The following is a 17,132-nucleotide window of genomic DNA, read 5'->3' as shown; positions in this document are numbered from 1 at the left end:
TGTGAAGAAGATTGGCCTTGAGCTAACATCTATTGCCAATCTTCTCTTTTTGCTTAAGGAAGACTGTCCCTGAGCTGACGTCTGTGCCAGTCTTCCTCTATTTTATGTGGGATGCTGCCCGAGCATGGCTTGATGAGCAGTGCATAGGTCTGCGCCTGGATCCAAACCTGCAAACCTGGGGCTGCCAAAGCAGAGCACGTGAACTTAACCACTACACCACCAGCCCAGCCCCTAAGACTATTATTTAAAGTGTTGGTTTCTGAGCCATAGTTGTTCAGAAATCCACAAGCCCTATATAATATAAATCATCAGAAACCATACAAATGCTTAACATCTTATAGTTCATAAAGCACCTTCACAAACATTAGCTCCTTTAATCAACCTACTCAGCAAGGTGGCTTTGTGCCTGTTTCTTAGGTGAAGGAACTGAGACACAGGATAAGTAATTGCCTACAGTCGCATAATCAGGAAACAGCAGAGCTAAAACTTGAATATCCAAGTTTTCTGATATCCTAGCAATGTTCCATCCATTTTACTGGATCCAGCTCTGGAAAGATATCAACATCTTTTCTTGTGTGATCTGCCATGCTTAGAAATATGTTAAGGTGTAATCTATTATTGGCATCCCCTTCTGCCCTTCATGAACTGTCTTTTGCTTGTGCTAAAAAATATTTTTTCAATTAACTTCTATGCCGTTTCTCAACACAGCATAATATCTATCCACGAAAACCAAATTCAACAGGATAACTTGTCAAAGCTTGAGTGTCTAGGGGACAGGACCATGTCTTACTCACCATCACAGAGCCTGGAGCATCTTATCGCACTTGGTAGTAGGTGTCCAATGATTTAATTGAGTCAGGCTCAAGAGAACTATAACTTTATAAAATCAGATGTATGTAATCTATTTTAAATAGTCATTGTTTTTTAATTTAGGCACTTCTATTAAAAGAACTTGACAATAGAAGTTATGTTCCAGGACAGCATACCTTGAATATCTACAGTGTGAGTTGTGCTGTTCCAAGTGCTTTATATTTACTCATTTACTTATTCCTGGCAACAATTCTAGGGGTAGACACTATCATTATTCCTATTTTCCAGATGAGGAAACTGAGTCACATTGACTTGCCCAAGGGTGCAGAGCTGGCTGGTGGCTGAGCAGCCCTTTGGACCCAGGGGCTCTGGCACCCAGAGCTCAGACCTCATTCAATCTTGACAACCACCCTCAGCAGTGTAGGAAACCATCTTGGAGACTGAAAGTTGCCTTGATCTGATATTCAGGAGAAAAATCGAATAATCCAGTTTGATTATTTATAGGAACAGTTCTGTTCCATGACCAAAACTTATCACATCACATTACAATGGGAAAGGTTGTTGGAAAAATGAAACTTAGAGCTATATTCTAATTTGAATACTTGGAGTTTGAATTTATAGCCAGTTTGGCTCCTCACGGGCCTCTTCATGGTCTTTTGATATTTTCCCCATGCAATCCTGCACACTTCACATGGTTTTCCATTTGCAACCTTAAAACTGTCATGATTCTCTCTAGCATCCTCCGAAAGTTGCTTTTAAAACATAGAAATTTGTAGAGAGATTTCTTCAGGACTCACATTCTTGTCTCTCCTCGCATTCGCCAATCTTATCTCCTCCTTATCTCTTTCTTTTCTATTTTCCCTTTCTGGTTGTTTTTTGTTTCTTTGCCACAATGACTTAGGGTAGTGCCCGATCCTTGCAGCAATCTTCCAAAACTAGAAGCTCTGCTGCAGGTTTCTCAACGTGAGTCCAAAGATGGCCCACATTATCACCTCCAGGGATGGGCCCCCAAATCGACACTTTCAGCAAACTGCCCGGGAATTCTATACATACAGGGTAAATCATAGGATTTTCAATCAGCCGATTCCTATAAATCGCTCTTCTGTTGAAGCCTTTTTCATTCAGCAGTGTGTATATGGTAGTTTCATGAAAACCTAAACTTTGCTCTCTTGACTTCAGCAGAAAGTGTCACACAATATGCATCTTATGTTCTAAATCTCAACCAGAGATTTTAGCATGCTCTATTATTCACTTCAATGCGTAGCAATGAGGAAACACACGAAGCAAATACGGTGTAGATCCAATGAGGACTCCAAGTGTAATTGCTTAAAGGGACGTGCCCAACCTGTTTCAGCTGCAGCTGCTGCTAACGCAACAGATTTTCATTTTCAGCATTTTATTTGAGCATAAAACCAGACCATTTGGGTCTCTATATTTACCCTCATTATCTAAAACCAGCTTTATTGAACCAGCTAAGAACCTATGGTTAATGTTAGAGAAAATTCCTCCAATGGAATTTCTTTAGAAGTCTTCATTTAATGAAAAATATCTTATTGACTAAGAATGCAGGAGATAATAAGCTAAAACTTAAAATGTGACCTACTTTGAGAGGCTCTTTGCTTAAGTGTTTGGTAATTTCCCACAAAACCTCACAGGGAGATCAGACCTACAGGGCCAACAGGACAGGCTGCTCTGGTCCATCCTGTCACAGCACTACCTGTCACAGTCACACTCTGTTGTTTTCCAGCCTCACGGAGACATGGTTCTTCAACTTCTCCCTTCCAACAGGACATCTCTTCCTCCCCTCCCATCTTTCTTCCTCCAGCATCTTCCTCTCTTCCAGGGTTCTTTCAGGATCCTGTCTAGATCCCACTGTGAACTACTTCTCTTTCCCTTGCCAGCACCCCAACTCAACTTTGCCAGCTATCCTTCAGTGCCCTTATCCTAAAAACTACCTAATTTAGGGGCTGGCCCAGTGGTGTAACGGTTAAGTTGGCACACTCTGCTTCTGCAGCCTGGGGTTTGTGGGTTCGGATCCCAGGTGCAGACCTACACACTGCTTATCAAGCCACACTGTGGTGGCATCCCATATACAAAATACAGGAAGATAGGCACAGACGTTACCTCAGGGTCAATCTTCCTCACCAAAAAAAAAAGAGAAAAGAAAACCCCCCCTACTTTCAATCACTGCCCCTGCCTGTTCCAATATCACCTACTCAGAGTGGCTGAGGAAAATGAACTACAGAGACAAGAGCTACGTCTGTGGGTCCCCCTGAAGGTTAGCGTTATCATCTCATAATGCTCTGGTCAGTTCACTCTTCTTCCAGAGGCAACTCCAAAGGTTCCCTACGTTCTTCAATATTACCAAATTTTTCCAGACAAATGACTTTGCCTTCTCCTTCACAAAAAAATAAGTAAAATAAAATAAGTTTTTCAGGGAAAAACTTCCTTCGTGTCTAGTTTCTACCCATAAACCTGGTCACACGCCTCCTTCTCCTCCCCTCCTTCTGCCCAGTCAGTCCTTTCCAGAGCTCAGAGCACTGGCCACTCTTGGATTCTGCTCCGTCAAGGATCACCCTTCCTTCTATCGTCTCCCTTTCCCTGTCCAGTGGCTCTGCTGTTAGCACACACACTTAGGTTCACGTCTACATAAAAGTGCTCTCTGGGCCCCACGTCTTCCTCTGTCTATCATCTCAGTCCTCCTCTGCACAGCCAAGCTTTTGGAAAGAGTGGTCAAGGCCACAAACTACACGAGGACGAAAAGTAGGACTATATCGTTCTTTTCTCTGATTCCAGTGCTAGAGTGGTTCTTGGTGGGCCCTCAATAATTCATTTTCACTGTTTAATATTGATGCTGCAAAAGGGCAGAAAGCCCAGTCTAAAAGTGGACATAACACTTCAACAGGCACTTTATAAAAGAGTATCCAACAGTCAAAAACAAAAGGGGCTCAACTTCATTAATCATCAGGGAAATGAAAATTAAAACTACGAGGTTACACCACTAAATAATCAACAGAATGGCCAAAACGAGAAAGATGAAAATGCCAGAGCAGAGAGGGCCAGTTAGGACCTTCACGCATTGTTGGAGGAAGTATGAATATACACCAGCCTCTGATCCAGTAACTCCACCCCACAGGCGTGTCCTGTCACACCCAGAGAGGCATTATTGGTAACAGCCAAAAACAAAACCCAAGTCAATCAGTGGAAGAATGAATAAACCGTAGTATATTCATACAATGGAATTCTACCCAACGAGAATGAACAGTTGTCACAGGCAGAAATGTGAATGATGCTCACTAACATATTGGTACGTTATGAGAAATCCAGGGAGATGAGCGGGCCTTTGAGAAAAGCAATGACTTAGATTTTAGATTTTTGGTATCTGTGGTCATGTGTAGTCTGTGGAAAGAGCACTGCTTTTGGGATAACAAAGATCCGAGTCAGAACAAACAACCAGACACAACAAAGAGAACATAGCATACGATTCCACACATATAAAGTACAATAATACGTATAACCTACATGGTGTGAAAAGTTAGATTACAGCTACCCTTGGGCTCTGTTGTGACTGGAAAAGGGCAGGAGACGTGCTCTTCAAATGCTGATAAGGTTCTGTTTTTTGATCTGCTCTTTGGTTGGTGGAAATGCATCAAATTGTATATGTCCTTTCTAAATATATGCTATATTATACAATTTTTAAAATCTGGATATCTTAATTTGCCCCAATCCTCTTCTTATTCAAAACACTCTTGATTTCCCTCTTTGTGTCACCCTTATTGACTCTAAGATCCCTGAGGCCAGAAACAAAATCTTTTTCATCTTGCCTTCCCTAGTTTTTGCACAGAACTGGGCACATGCCGACTCTCAAGCAATGATTCTGGACAAACAAATGAGCAGACACCTCAGCCCCTCTGATAAATTTTGTTCTCTTATTTTCACGTGACTCCAAAGTCGGCATTTTCAGCCTCTCTGTGGGGCTCCAGACCTCAAGCTCCGCCTGCAGAACACGGCGGGGATAATAACCCGCCCTGACTTGAGAACTGGCTTCGAGTCAGGAGCTTTACACAGATTCTCTCTTCAGCCCTCACCAATGGCCTGCAGGCTAGTAACTGCCAGCCCCACTTCACAGACCAGGAAAGTCCCAGAGGTCCAGTAACTTACCTAAAAATACACAGGTGATGAAGTGGAGAAGCAAAATTGAAACTCAGGTCTTTCTTATCGCAATATCACAGCTTTCCATAAACCACACATGACCGTAGATACAAAAAATCTAAAATCTAAGTCATTGTTTAAGGCCTGCTCATCTTCCTGTATTTCTCATCCTGGGCAACGTCATCACTATTCACCTTGTCATCCAGCTGGAGTCCCGAGAACTGCCTTCTCTTCCCTCAGCCTTTACACCGACTCAGTCACTAGTACTGTTTCCCCAGCATGACAGTCCATCCTGTGCTCGCCATTCTGAATATCACAGCATCAGTTCAGGCCTCTGTTTTTTTCTTCTGAAGATGATTGTAACTATCTGCAAACCATGCCTCCCTTCCAGGCCCGGGTCCCTCTGATTCACTCTCATGACGCTGCCTGAGATTCTGTGTAAAGCACAGATTTGAACATGTCTCTCCTCACTGCCTACAGGATAAAGTTCCAACATACCAGCCTGGCATACCCTCCCAGACCCGGGCCCTGCCAACCATTCCAGATCCTTCCTTTGTGATCCCCGCTCCTCCTCTCCCTATACCCTGCCATCCGGCCATGTGAAGATTTATTGCTCACAGACACACCTTACTGCTTTCATGTCCTTGGGCTTTTGCATGTCCGGGCTCTGTCTCCCTAATGCTTTTGCTTGTACTGTCCACCAGGCAAACTCCTACTCGTCTTGCAAGACGCAGCTCAAGATTTAGGCCTGTGTCAAGCCCCTCAAGCAGAGGTGACTGCACCCCTGTCAGGTCACATCTAGGCTTTGTGCATCCTTCTCTTACAGCCATTTCACAATGTATTGCAACGTTTTACAGTCTGCTCCTAACTTGGAGCGCAGCAGCTCTTCAGAGGCAGACACACGCACATTTTTTGCATGCTCGGGCCAGCACACCACAGTAAGTCAAAAATCCTTGAACAAGTTAATTAACAGATGAAAGCAATGGCAGGTGCGTATATATAATCTTAGTCATAGATCATTTATTTATAAGAGTAAATCCAAAGAAATTGTTCCAAGCAGAAACTACGGGGCAATAGATCATTTCTTTATGTGAAGAAATGATGAATGTGGCCCAAAATATAACCTGAAAACAACACTTAGCTGTTGTGCAAGCATGCACAGGAACATGAGAACTTCAGGCCTCTTGTCAATAACTTCCTCTCACCACCACGAGAGCCGTCTGTCACACTGGATGGGGATTAGTGGAGGAGTGAAAGGAAAAGGACGAGGTCTGTATCAAAGAGGCTGTTTTTGGATCCTTAGTCTCTGAACCTAGTGTAGATAGTCATCCATATTCAATCTCAAATTTTAAGTGGTATAAAACTGGTCCAAGGGGCCAGCCCGGTGGCGCAGCGGTTAAGTTCGCATATTCTTGCTTTGGTTGCCCGGGGTTCACCGGTTCGGATCCCGGGTGTGGACCTACGCACCACTTATCAAGCCATGCTGTGGTGGGCATCCCACATATAAAGTAGAGGGAGATGGACACAGATGTTAGCTCGGGGCCACTCTTCCTCAGCAAAAAGAGGAGGATTGGCGGCAGATGTTAGCTCCGTTAATCTTCCTCCAAAAAACAAAAAATGGTCCAAGACTCATCAGAGCTATTCTCCGAGCTAACTAGGAAAGAGCAGAACATTCAATTCATCCCCTGGATCAGCTAAATTGGAGCACAGCAAAAATAAACATTTTTCAGATTGTTCTATCATTTCGAAAACGCAGGACAGGAACATGGCTATATGATAAATAGACAAGTCGGGAGGTTATCTCTTCAAAGCAAAGAACTGAGCCAAGGCCTGATAGAGAGGACGGAGCTGCGCGTGGCTGTGAAGCACGAGGAGAGAGGAAACACGAAGTGTCAGAGTCGAGCCAGAGGCCCAGCAGCTGTGGGCGGGAACAGCGAAGCCACCACGCACTCCGTGCCACCCCTGGGCCTTAAGGAGCAGGCAGGACACCAGACGAGAGACAGAGAGTACTGCTGCCCACAGAAGCAGCCAAACACCCCTGGGGACACGAAGAAAAGCAATAGCTAAGTTGACATTCCAAAAAGAGAAAGAAGGAAGAGCATTTTCCTCGCGGCAGCATTCTTTAATCGCCTTTCCTTGCTTCCTTTCTGGAAACAGAAAGGAGGTGGGTGATGGCAGCTAGGTCCTGTAAAAGCCCAGAGGGCAACTGACATGAACTTCTCTGGCCTCCTTGCACAAAGGCCTTATTCTAATACACACACACGAAAGTGCGTGGGCAGGACTTGGCGGGTTGGTCCCCACCCCTCCAAATTCACTCGTGCTTTGAATGCATTTGTGTACATACACCCTCTGACAGAATAGGCTCCTCATGTTGCCATGGAGCTGAAACCTCTGTAGTTTAGAAGGAGGCATCACATTGCTTTCATACTGCCAACAGCCCAGGTAAGAATCGGTGCAGAACATTAACTCCACTTGCATTTCAGATTTTCAGGTGCTTGTCTTGGCGCTTGCAAGAACTCTCTCTTTTTAACTCACTCTTTGTAGGATGACCACAGTGGAAGCTGCTGGCAAACTGATTCTCGTTTTTGCATAATCAATATGCAGAAACTCGAGCACATACATGATCTGTGAGCCTCCTCTCCCACGGTCCCTCCCTCCTAACAGAGAGTTTGTGACCTTATCACATCTTAGGGGAGTTGATGAAAAATGCAAAATATAAATCAATCCTGGGGCTGGCCTGGTGGCATAGTGGTTAAGTTCTTGCGCTTCTGCTTCAGTGGCCTGGGGTTCGCACGTTCGGATCCTGGGCACAGACCAACACACCACTCACCAAGCCACGCTGTGGCAGCATCTCACTTGCAAAATAGAGGAAGACTGGCACAGATGTTAGCCCAGCGACAATCTTCCTCAAGCAAAAAGAGGAAGATGGCGACAGATGTTAGCTCAGGGCCAATATTCCTCACCAAAAAATATATATATATAAATCAATCCAGATTTAGTAAATATTCTGTGAAATACATAAAACATCCTATAACTAGTAGCTGTTTTCTCTGACATGATAAATCTCAATATTATTTATACTCTGATGAGTACTTTTTCAAATAAGCCTCAACGATCGGAATCACATCTATAATTCTTTTGCAAATACGGATATACTTCTGCAAGTTCCTCTTGGGTTTCAATTCAAAGTTCAGCTATCACCTTATCATTTAAAAATCAAAGAATCTAAAAAAGGAACACTAAGTGACTTCCTAATGCAACCTCACTCTTTATGCCACCCATCCCCCAATTGTGGGATTTTGCATCTCCCGAGAAAACGATGATCTGATGTCTACAAAATCAAGTGCAAAAAAGGTAAAGAAAAGGATTTTGATTTCCTACCTGAAAATCTGCTTTCGGTCCTAGTCACACATTCTCATACTCTTGAGTCTCAATTTCTCAGGTAAATTCACCAATCTGCTGACAAGAAGTTTTGTATTATGACTTCTCCTCCCACAGCACATACATTAAAACTTTGCTATAAAAATGACCTTAAGCACCAACCAGCACAGCAAAACCACATCTATTGGTTTGAAGCATGAGAGGGTAAACACGTGGAGGAGGGCAAGGCCAAAAAGGCGGGGAATGCATTCTGCACCAAGCTACACGTCATACTAGATGGGTAAGCAAAATAAAACTTAAAAAATTAAAAACTAGTTTATGAGCAACAGAATAAATAGTGCTGGCCCTGGATGATAACCCAAAGAATAAAATAAATGTCCAAGCATCCATACCAAAATCAATAATTTATGTAGATACTCCCTCCCTCCAAGAGGTAGAGCTTAATTATTCTCCCTTTAAGTGAGGGCCGACTTCCAAACTACAGAATATGCAAAGTACAGGATATGCAAAGAGAAAAGGAGTACTTTACAGTGGAAAAAACTGGTCAACTCTACCTCAACCAAGTGATCAAGGTTAACGTCACCAGTGATCAGTTATGTTGATTCTCAATAATAGAAACGCAACGAGAAGGCACCTCATCTCTGTGGTCTTCCCCAAACCCCTAACTCCAGTCTACAAAATTCTGGGCCAGTACACTTCAAAAACGTCCAACCCTTCTGAAGCAAGTAGAGTATGTCATGGTACGCTATGTTACGTTATTATATATCATATTGTATTTTGTGTTATATTAAATATTTTAAAAATGAGTAGTCAGGGGCTGGCCCAGTGGCACAGCGGTTAAGTTCACACCTTCTGCTTCAGCGGCCCGGGGTTCGGATCCCAGGTGCCGACATGACACCGCTTGGCAAGCCATGCTGTGGAAGGCGTCCCACACAGAAAGTGGAAGAAGATGGACATGGATGTTAGCTCAGGGCCAGTCTTCCTCATCAAAAAGAGGAAGATTGGCGACAGATGTTAGCTCAGGGCTAATCTTCATCAAAAAAAAAAAAAAATGAGTAGTCAATTAATACTAAATGAATTTCTTGGGAAACCCAGATGATTCTTTAAAACTGTGAACCAAGCACTCACAGATGGGCCAGTTACAGGACGCGTGAGCACCCCAGCCAGACGCCCCACACTGCTGTGGATAGGCATTCCCCAGCCTCTTGGCTGCCTGACAGCAACCACAACGGCCCACAAGGCGGGTGGAGAACCGATGAATAAAATGATAAACATTTGTGATGAAACAGGATGTTGGAGATGGGGCAGAGGAGGCAGAATATCTCAACTCTTCAACTACTGAAGCTCCTTTGGACTTGAACAGTATCCCCTTGTTGTAAAACTGGAAGCAGTAAACAGACAGATCTTTTCTCCAGTGTTTCCCCTGTATTATAAATAATTTACAGAATTACTACCGTACAATACAACATCAGCCAGGCACAGAATTTAAGACTCAGGGCTATGGAACCATAAGCACGATATACCCCCAAAAAACGCTGTCATCGTCCACTGAAGACAATTCAAACAATGATGTGAAAATATAATTTTTTCAGGCCAGAGAAGACAATGCTTACAAGAGATTTGCCCTTGCTGTTGACTGAATGTATAATTTAAACAATTATTTACTAGGTTAAACCTTTCATTTATGCCACTTAGTAACAACAATGATAATAATTTACAGGCTCAGGAGATTTCTTGTCAAGAGTAAATTCAAGAAATTCTGAAGTAAAACATAGCACTTCACTTACACAGAGTATCAAAACTCAGACTTCACATATAAGAACATCTCCACTAATACTGAAGATATTAAAAATGTAACACCAAACCTATAATATTCTGTAAGAATAGTTTACTATTCGTTTGTTCTCATCTGTCAATCGTAACTGGCCACAAACTTCACTCTTAGCCTTTCTAATTGTATCGGTTCAAATTTCACATCCTACATCATTATTTATCAGGGAAGCAACCCCAGACAAACCGTGGGGTTCACATCTATTGAATGATCAGAGCAGGCTGATATCTCAGAAGCACACAGCCCAATTGACTCCTACCAACTTCACTGGATTTTCTTAATAATTGTTTTGATGATTTTTTTGCCCATTTATTTTACAATATTTTTGATATAACAATTTATCTTCTAAAATGACTTAAGAGAAACGATCTTCCATTAGCTTTCCAAATTCTTCCTCCCTTGTATGAAATACTGGAAGATATACTGAACTCCTGTCCCTAAGTCACAGTTGAGAAATACACTGCTCAACTACCTACCAATAAACTAAATATTTATTAGATAACTTAGGTTATTTTAAAATGACTATAAGATCAATCAAACCAATAAAAAGGAAATTTTAAATGCTTTATAAATTCCAAAAGCACATCCCAGTTGCATAATAGAATCTACACCTCAAAAGAAGAAAACCAATCACAAGGAGTAACCTCGATCACCCCCGGGAGGCTGCTCAGTCACTTTGCAAAGGACCTATGATTTGAAGCCACATTTCTGAGATTATATTTAAATTTTAAAATCAAGACACTGAAAAGCAATGAGACAAATGCTCAAAAAACATGGAAAAATTGATTTCCAAATATAGTGTTTTTAAAGAGTTTTATAAGTATAAAACTATTTTTTCTTTTTAAAACCTAAAGTTAAATACATTTCTTAATTTACCAGCTGGATTCACTGTATTCAGTAGGTCCTGAATGTAGTTTTCATCTACATTCTAAATTCTCAATCTGTAAATCTACATTTATCTGTAAATATTATCTATTAGATCCTCTAAATATTAAAAATAGAAACTGATAATTCCCCTCTAGCTTGATCACTCCATGATTCAAGAATATACATGTCTATAACAATCCAATCCACCAGACAGGAGACCAAGAAGCAACATGAATAAGGAGAAGCAGAGAATCATAGTACCTTTACCTAACTTTTAATAACTGTGACAGTAGTCATCAAAAACTACTCAGAAATAGATAAACCAGGTAAGACTAAGATAAAATTGTTGAACTTATAAAATAACAAAACAAAAATTGTCACATTGAGAAATATTAGAACCAACTATAAGTAACAAGAATTATTTAAAATATATAAAGACCCACAGGAACTTATTTTTCAAAAATAACTGGGAAATAAATTAGAAAAGCTATGACAAGCCAATTCAGAAAAAGAAATATAATTAATAAAGAAACATCACTAATTATTAAAGAAATCCAAACTGAAACAACAATACTGTGAAGATGTTTACTGTGGCATGGTTGAGAGGAAGACGGAAAGAAATCTGAAAATAGGGACCATTTATAACAAAAATGTCTATACTCTTTGACAAACAACCCCACAGGAGAAAAACTGAATATTCAGAAATAAGGGAATTTTAAGAAAATTGTGACCATATAATTAGATCAAAATTTTATGACCATTAAAATTAGAGTGTAGAAATTAGCAAAATAGAAAATGTTTATGCAAATATGACTGTGAAGATAAGGACTATTTCAATATCACGATTACAACTATTTCAAATGTGTGAATGTGAGCAAAGATCCTAAGAGTAGACAAGGAAAAATTAAGAATCAAGTTGCTACACTGTAAAAGGCGATTGGAGAGTTATGTGTCTTTTCTTTATTTGTAACATAAGATTGCTTGTGGGATAATTTAAAAACTTGACAAGAACAAATAAATTATAGTAATCTAATCGGCTCCAAAATAAAATCTCGCAAATGCATCAACCAGTACCTACCACGAGGCCTTGACTATTCCACAGGCAAGCTCACCAATGGCCAGATCTCCAAAGCAAGACTCCAATTTTACAAGAAATGAGACTGGAAACGATCCAGAGCACATCCATATTCTCTGAGCCATTAATCCATGCCCAGGCTGTTAGAAGTTTACTCCCTAGTATATGATGTTAGGGATTGTTCATTGTCACCCTTTCAACTGTACCACATCCATTATTCCCGCAGGAGTTCGTGACACACTCCCAAATCACGTTGTGTGAATACAGGCGGTTCTCAACTTACAAACACCTGACTGACGAAAACCAAAAATAAAACCAGCTGCTGTCCCCGGTTGTCGCCTTCTAACACTACCGAGAGGTCTTGCTGATACTCCCAGAGAGACTCAGCTGCGATGACAAAAAATCTTAAACTTTAGTAGAGAACTTGAAGGGAGAGAGGATTGAAGCAGCGAAAGCAGGACCAGCTGGGCATCCACCCAGAGCTGGTGACTACCCTCGACAGTACTCAGTAAATATGGCATGAACGAATGAATGAATGAATTTCCATTTTCACTCCTGTGGTTTGAGCCAGATGGCCCTGCTCCTATCCTGTTCCAATAGCCTGATAACAGGCCTCCTTCTTGGGGTCTTGATTCATGGAGCTGGAGCTAAAGGAGGGAATCGAAACTCAGAAACAAACAGCTGTGACCAGCAGGCTGCCCACTCGGCAGTTCACAGGGAGAGTCCAAGCCCAGGACCAAACCAAAAAGGTCTATTTCCAAAAGTGCAGGCAGAGAGCACGTGATATCCAGAGAGACGAGACAAAGACATAAATGGCGAAAGAAAGGCAGAAGTTGAAAGCCTAGCAGAGCTATTAATATGGATGCCATACGAGAGATCAAAGAAATGAAGCCTGAGTGTGACACGGAAGAAGGGAAGCTGGCGTGAAGGTGAGCGTGGACGGGGCCTGGTTTGGGTCTAATCTTGTGCCCCTCAGACCACCAGCTGGATGTATCACTCCACGTCACTTAGGTGGCCTTAAAGAAGCAGAACCACTTTACAGACAACCGAAGTCTTGTCACTTCTCAATTCATTTCACCCTGTATATTCATCTTCTGAAATTTCAAGCCAGGTCACTGCTCAAAAATCTTCCTCTGCTCCTCACACCAACTGAATTAGAGAAATGCACAAAATCTCAGCATCTGGGAGGGATTAAAGGCCTTTTAGTTCAACAACCCAACGGAAGGGGTAAAACCACTTCAGTCTTTCATTCAAGATCCATCACAATACAATCCAGGCTATACTGCTTATGATTCTCTGATCATCTCCCTGCAAGTTCTTGCCTCCTGACTGTCACTCAGGGCCCCTATACTGCACAACCACAGAGGGCACCATTTATATCACAGCCTAGGAGAACGGTGCCCTCAAAAGTTTAGTAATATTCACCTCTGGGGTGAATATGGGGTGCTTCTACTTTGATTTGTAACGTTCTCTCCACCTGGAGTAAGATCTCCCAACCCCATCTTTGCTTCTCAAGATGCTAACCAATCTTCAAGGCCTACGTCTTCCATAAAACCTTTCCTGGTTCCTACATTTGGTTGTAATCTTTTTCTCTGAACTTTCATTTCCTTTGGTTTATGCCTGTTTTATGCATCTCCGTCCTATAGTAAAATGAGCTAGTTATGCATGTCTTATTACCAATACCAGACTGCATGTAAACTTCCTGAGAATGTGAACACAAGGATCCACCCTTCTTTCTATACGGCTCCAAGCCCATTGCCAAATTCAGAGCAGCTACTGAAATGACTGTCAGCTGGGACTTCTGATTACGAAGGAAACCGATGATTCAGGAACTAGAAGAGTCTGAAGGAGTGGTTTAGACTGGAACGGAATATAGTGATGGGAGGCCCAGGACTTAAATTTTGAAAACCTGGTGCCTCCAACCCACTGGGTTGGAGAGAGTGCTAAGTGGTAGGAAGTTAATGTCAAAGAGACACTTTTTCTTATTTCAAAATTTTGCCTCTGACCAAACATGGACATCTGGAAAAAGAGAACCTCCTCATCACCTCCATCTCCCTCAAGTAAGACACGACCCTCCGAGAAAATCAATTCAAAATTCTATACAACCGATTAAAAACACAGTTTTGAAACAAAGTACAAAGTAACCAAGCACAATTTAACGTATTTTATATAATATCAAAAAATAATTTTCCTTTCTCAGTCAACCAAAGTTACTAAAGGGCAAGTTTAAAGAACACAAATCTGAAACACTTGACAAGCAGCTACGCCATTTTACAGTGATCTAAATATGGTTTTCTCTATTACATGGAGCCCATGTGTCTGTCTAGCACAAAATATACATTTTCTTAATTAGTATGCATGCTAAAAAATCTATTTTAATAGACGTATCATGCTCCAAGGAAACCATGATGATCCATTAAAGGATGATTAACCAGATAAAACATGATCTGGCATTAGCTATATAGAAGAGAGAACTTCAAATTGGTATATACAGATTTCTACCTATTACACAGAAATTCATCTGATTACTTGTGGAGACTCTGAAATGTACTTTATTCACGTGGTGTTGGTATAGTGTGCATTGGTTGGTGATTAAAATATTTCAGTATACATCTACATAAAAGGGCATTCCTTATCTGAAAAGCAAATCCCATGCTCTTTAAGGGTTCAACACGAACAAGGCAGGGGAAAGGCGAACAATAATAAAGAGCAGAGAACTGGGGAATGAATTACACACTAAGCACACAGAATAAGCCATCACACACCAAAAAGTTTTGAGATCTTTTTACCTGTATCTAAAAAGTTAAAAGTACTTGGCTCTCTTCTTAGCCAGAAATTTTTCAGGATCGTTATCAATGAACACAGATCATCAGAGCAAACCTATTTATTTCTTTATATCGATTTACCAGAAAAATACTAGGGTCACTATCATGAACATAGATATCATAGCAGTCTCTCTCTTTATTTATTTATATTTATAAATATGTCTATATTTATACAGACATATATATACTTCTGGAGCCTCTCCTATAAGAGAAGCACTACGTTAAGCTCTGGAAATACAGCAGCAAATGAGACACGCATGGTCTCAGTCCTGGTAGAACCTACATTCTAAGAAGAAAGATCAATAACAGCTACTGTGAACTGGGGTAACAGCAACACCTCTGAAGCTCCTGCCACGTGGCTAGTACATCTGCTCTCACTCTTCAGCTTCCCCATTGGCCTACATTTTGTTCTGCCCCTTTAAGATCTTAAGTCTGACTTTTTTTTTCTTTTCTTTTTTGAGGAAGATTGGCCCTGAGCTAACATCTGCCGCCAATCCTCCTCTTTTTGCTGAGGAAGACTGGCCCTGAGCTAACATCCGTGTCCACCTTCCTCTACTTTATATATGGGACGCCTGCCACAGCATGGCGTGCCAAGCGGTGCCATGTCTGCACCCGGGATCCGAACCGGCGAAGCCCAGGCCGCCGAAGCAGAACGTGCAAACTTAACTGCTGTGCCACCGGGCTGACCCTTGAGTCTGACTTTTATAGTTTGTCTATTTCCTTCTTCACTTTCAGGCCTTTTGTTATCACTTTTGCAATCAATGGGCCATCCTTTACCAGCGACACTATTTTCCTTCCATCTAATGTGCAGCTCCTAATCTTCTCTAGATGATCAGATTATCGAGCCTGTTAAAACTGAGCCTAAAATAAGGACAAGCAAGCTCTCATTGGAGGTTTAATAAGTCCTGTGTATCACTGTGTTTTGATGAAATTATCTGGTTCCTTCTGAGGAGATATTTCTATTATCTCACTACCCCGGGCAGACATTTGGGAAGACAATTTAAGCAAATGTTGCACCCACAAAACTTCCCAACCCTTCTCCCATCCCCTTCTAAAAAAACCCCAAAACAAAAAAACCCTACATTTCTGCTTAGAAGAAATATCCGTACTGCCGGGAACGTTTCTTTAAGCAGAGGATTTAGAAATGGTATCATAACATGTAGATCACCGTTTCCCAGAGTCCTCCTCAAATGACCTGCCTCAGAATGACCCGATTCGCTTCTTACAATTCAGGCTTCCTCTGCCCCACCTCAGACCTCGCGAATCAGATTTATGGAGCCTGAGAGCTCGAACTCGCGTAAAGCACCTTGGGAGCCTGTGGAGAGTGACAACGCTTGACAGCGCTGGCCTAGGCAATCACAGAGCGCTCACTGAAGAGCCAGTCAGAGCCCACCAGACCCAAGTGTTCTTCTTCACTAGCAGTTTGCGGTATTTATTGAGTGCCACTCTGCAAAGCACTGAACAAAATTGTTTAAAAAATTAAGAAAACAAAGTTTGAAGACCACGTCTGCCCAAGGGGCTTCTATTCTAATCAGGAAGACACAGACACAGGAAAAAGTCTTTAAAACATCTACACGCAGCATTGAGGGGGCGTGGATGGCGCCCAGCCATCCCACGTATAGCGGGCAGATAAACACGAGAGGCAGAGGCGAGGACTGAGCAGGAGACGGCTGGAACTCACACAGGAAGACCTCCGAAACAAGTTTGGGACAGAACTTGAGAGATTTTCAAGGGTGGGTCCCTGAAGAGGCGTGGAGACTCCCAGAGGGTATTTAAGAGCAAGAAGAAAATATGTAACATCATATCTCTTCGTAACACCATCAACGCAGGATAAAAAAGCTGAGATCTTGGTTTGGCAAAATCTCCCTGAAAAGAAACCTCTACAGATGTATTCTCTCTCTAGGCAGACAGAGGCGGTATTGTTCCACCTGGTCTAGAGGAAGAAAGCGAGCATCATCTGAGCCCCTTCTGCAGAGCTCCTCCTGGAGGGCAGCGCTGGCCTCTCCCTCCATCAGAGACTCTTCTTGGCCAGCCTGAGGCCTCCTCCAGGAGAAGGATCTCGATTTCATTACCTGTCCTTCAAAACAGCAGGCCATTCAAAATAGGTTGTTCCCCTTCCTATTTCAAGAAGCCAGGGAGCAAAATGTGTGTGCGTGTATGTGCACGCCAGTGCATGCACTTCCACACACGA

General features: G+C 42.0%; 1 protein-coding gene across 29 annotated transcripts in view; it reads right to left on the bottom strand.

The window, feature by feature from the left end:
- HIVEP2 (HIVEP zinc finger 2) overlaps positions 1-17,132 on the bottom strand; it is a 183,570-nt gene that overhangs the window by 132,629 nt on the left and 33,809 nt on the right. For 9 of the 29 annotated variants that reach the window (XM_070602784.1, XM_070602810.1, XM_070602794.1 and 6 more), the window contains exon 2: positions 8,344-8,418. The exons of the other annotated variants lie outside the window; for them this stretch is intronic. The gene's annotated coding sequence lies outside the window, so the exon portion shown is untranslated. The remainder of the gene's footprint in view (positions 1-8,343; positions 8,419-17,132) is intronic. 29 annotated transcript variants of the gene reach the window in all.

The sequence above is a fragment of the Equus przewalskii genome, chromosome 32, assembly GCF_037783145.1.
Source record: "Equus przewalskii isolate Varuska chromosome 32, EquPr2, whole genome shotgun sequence".
Taxonomy (NCBI): Eukaryota; Metazoa; Chordata; class Mammalia; order Perissodactyla; family Equidae; genus Equus; species Equus przewalskii.
This window is presented reverse-complemented; position numbering and strand designations above follow the sequence as displayed.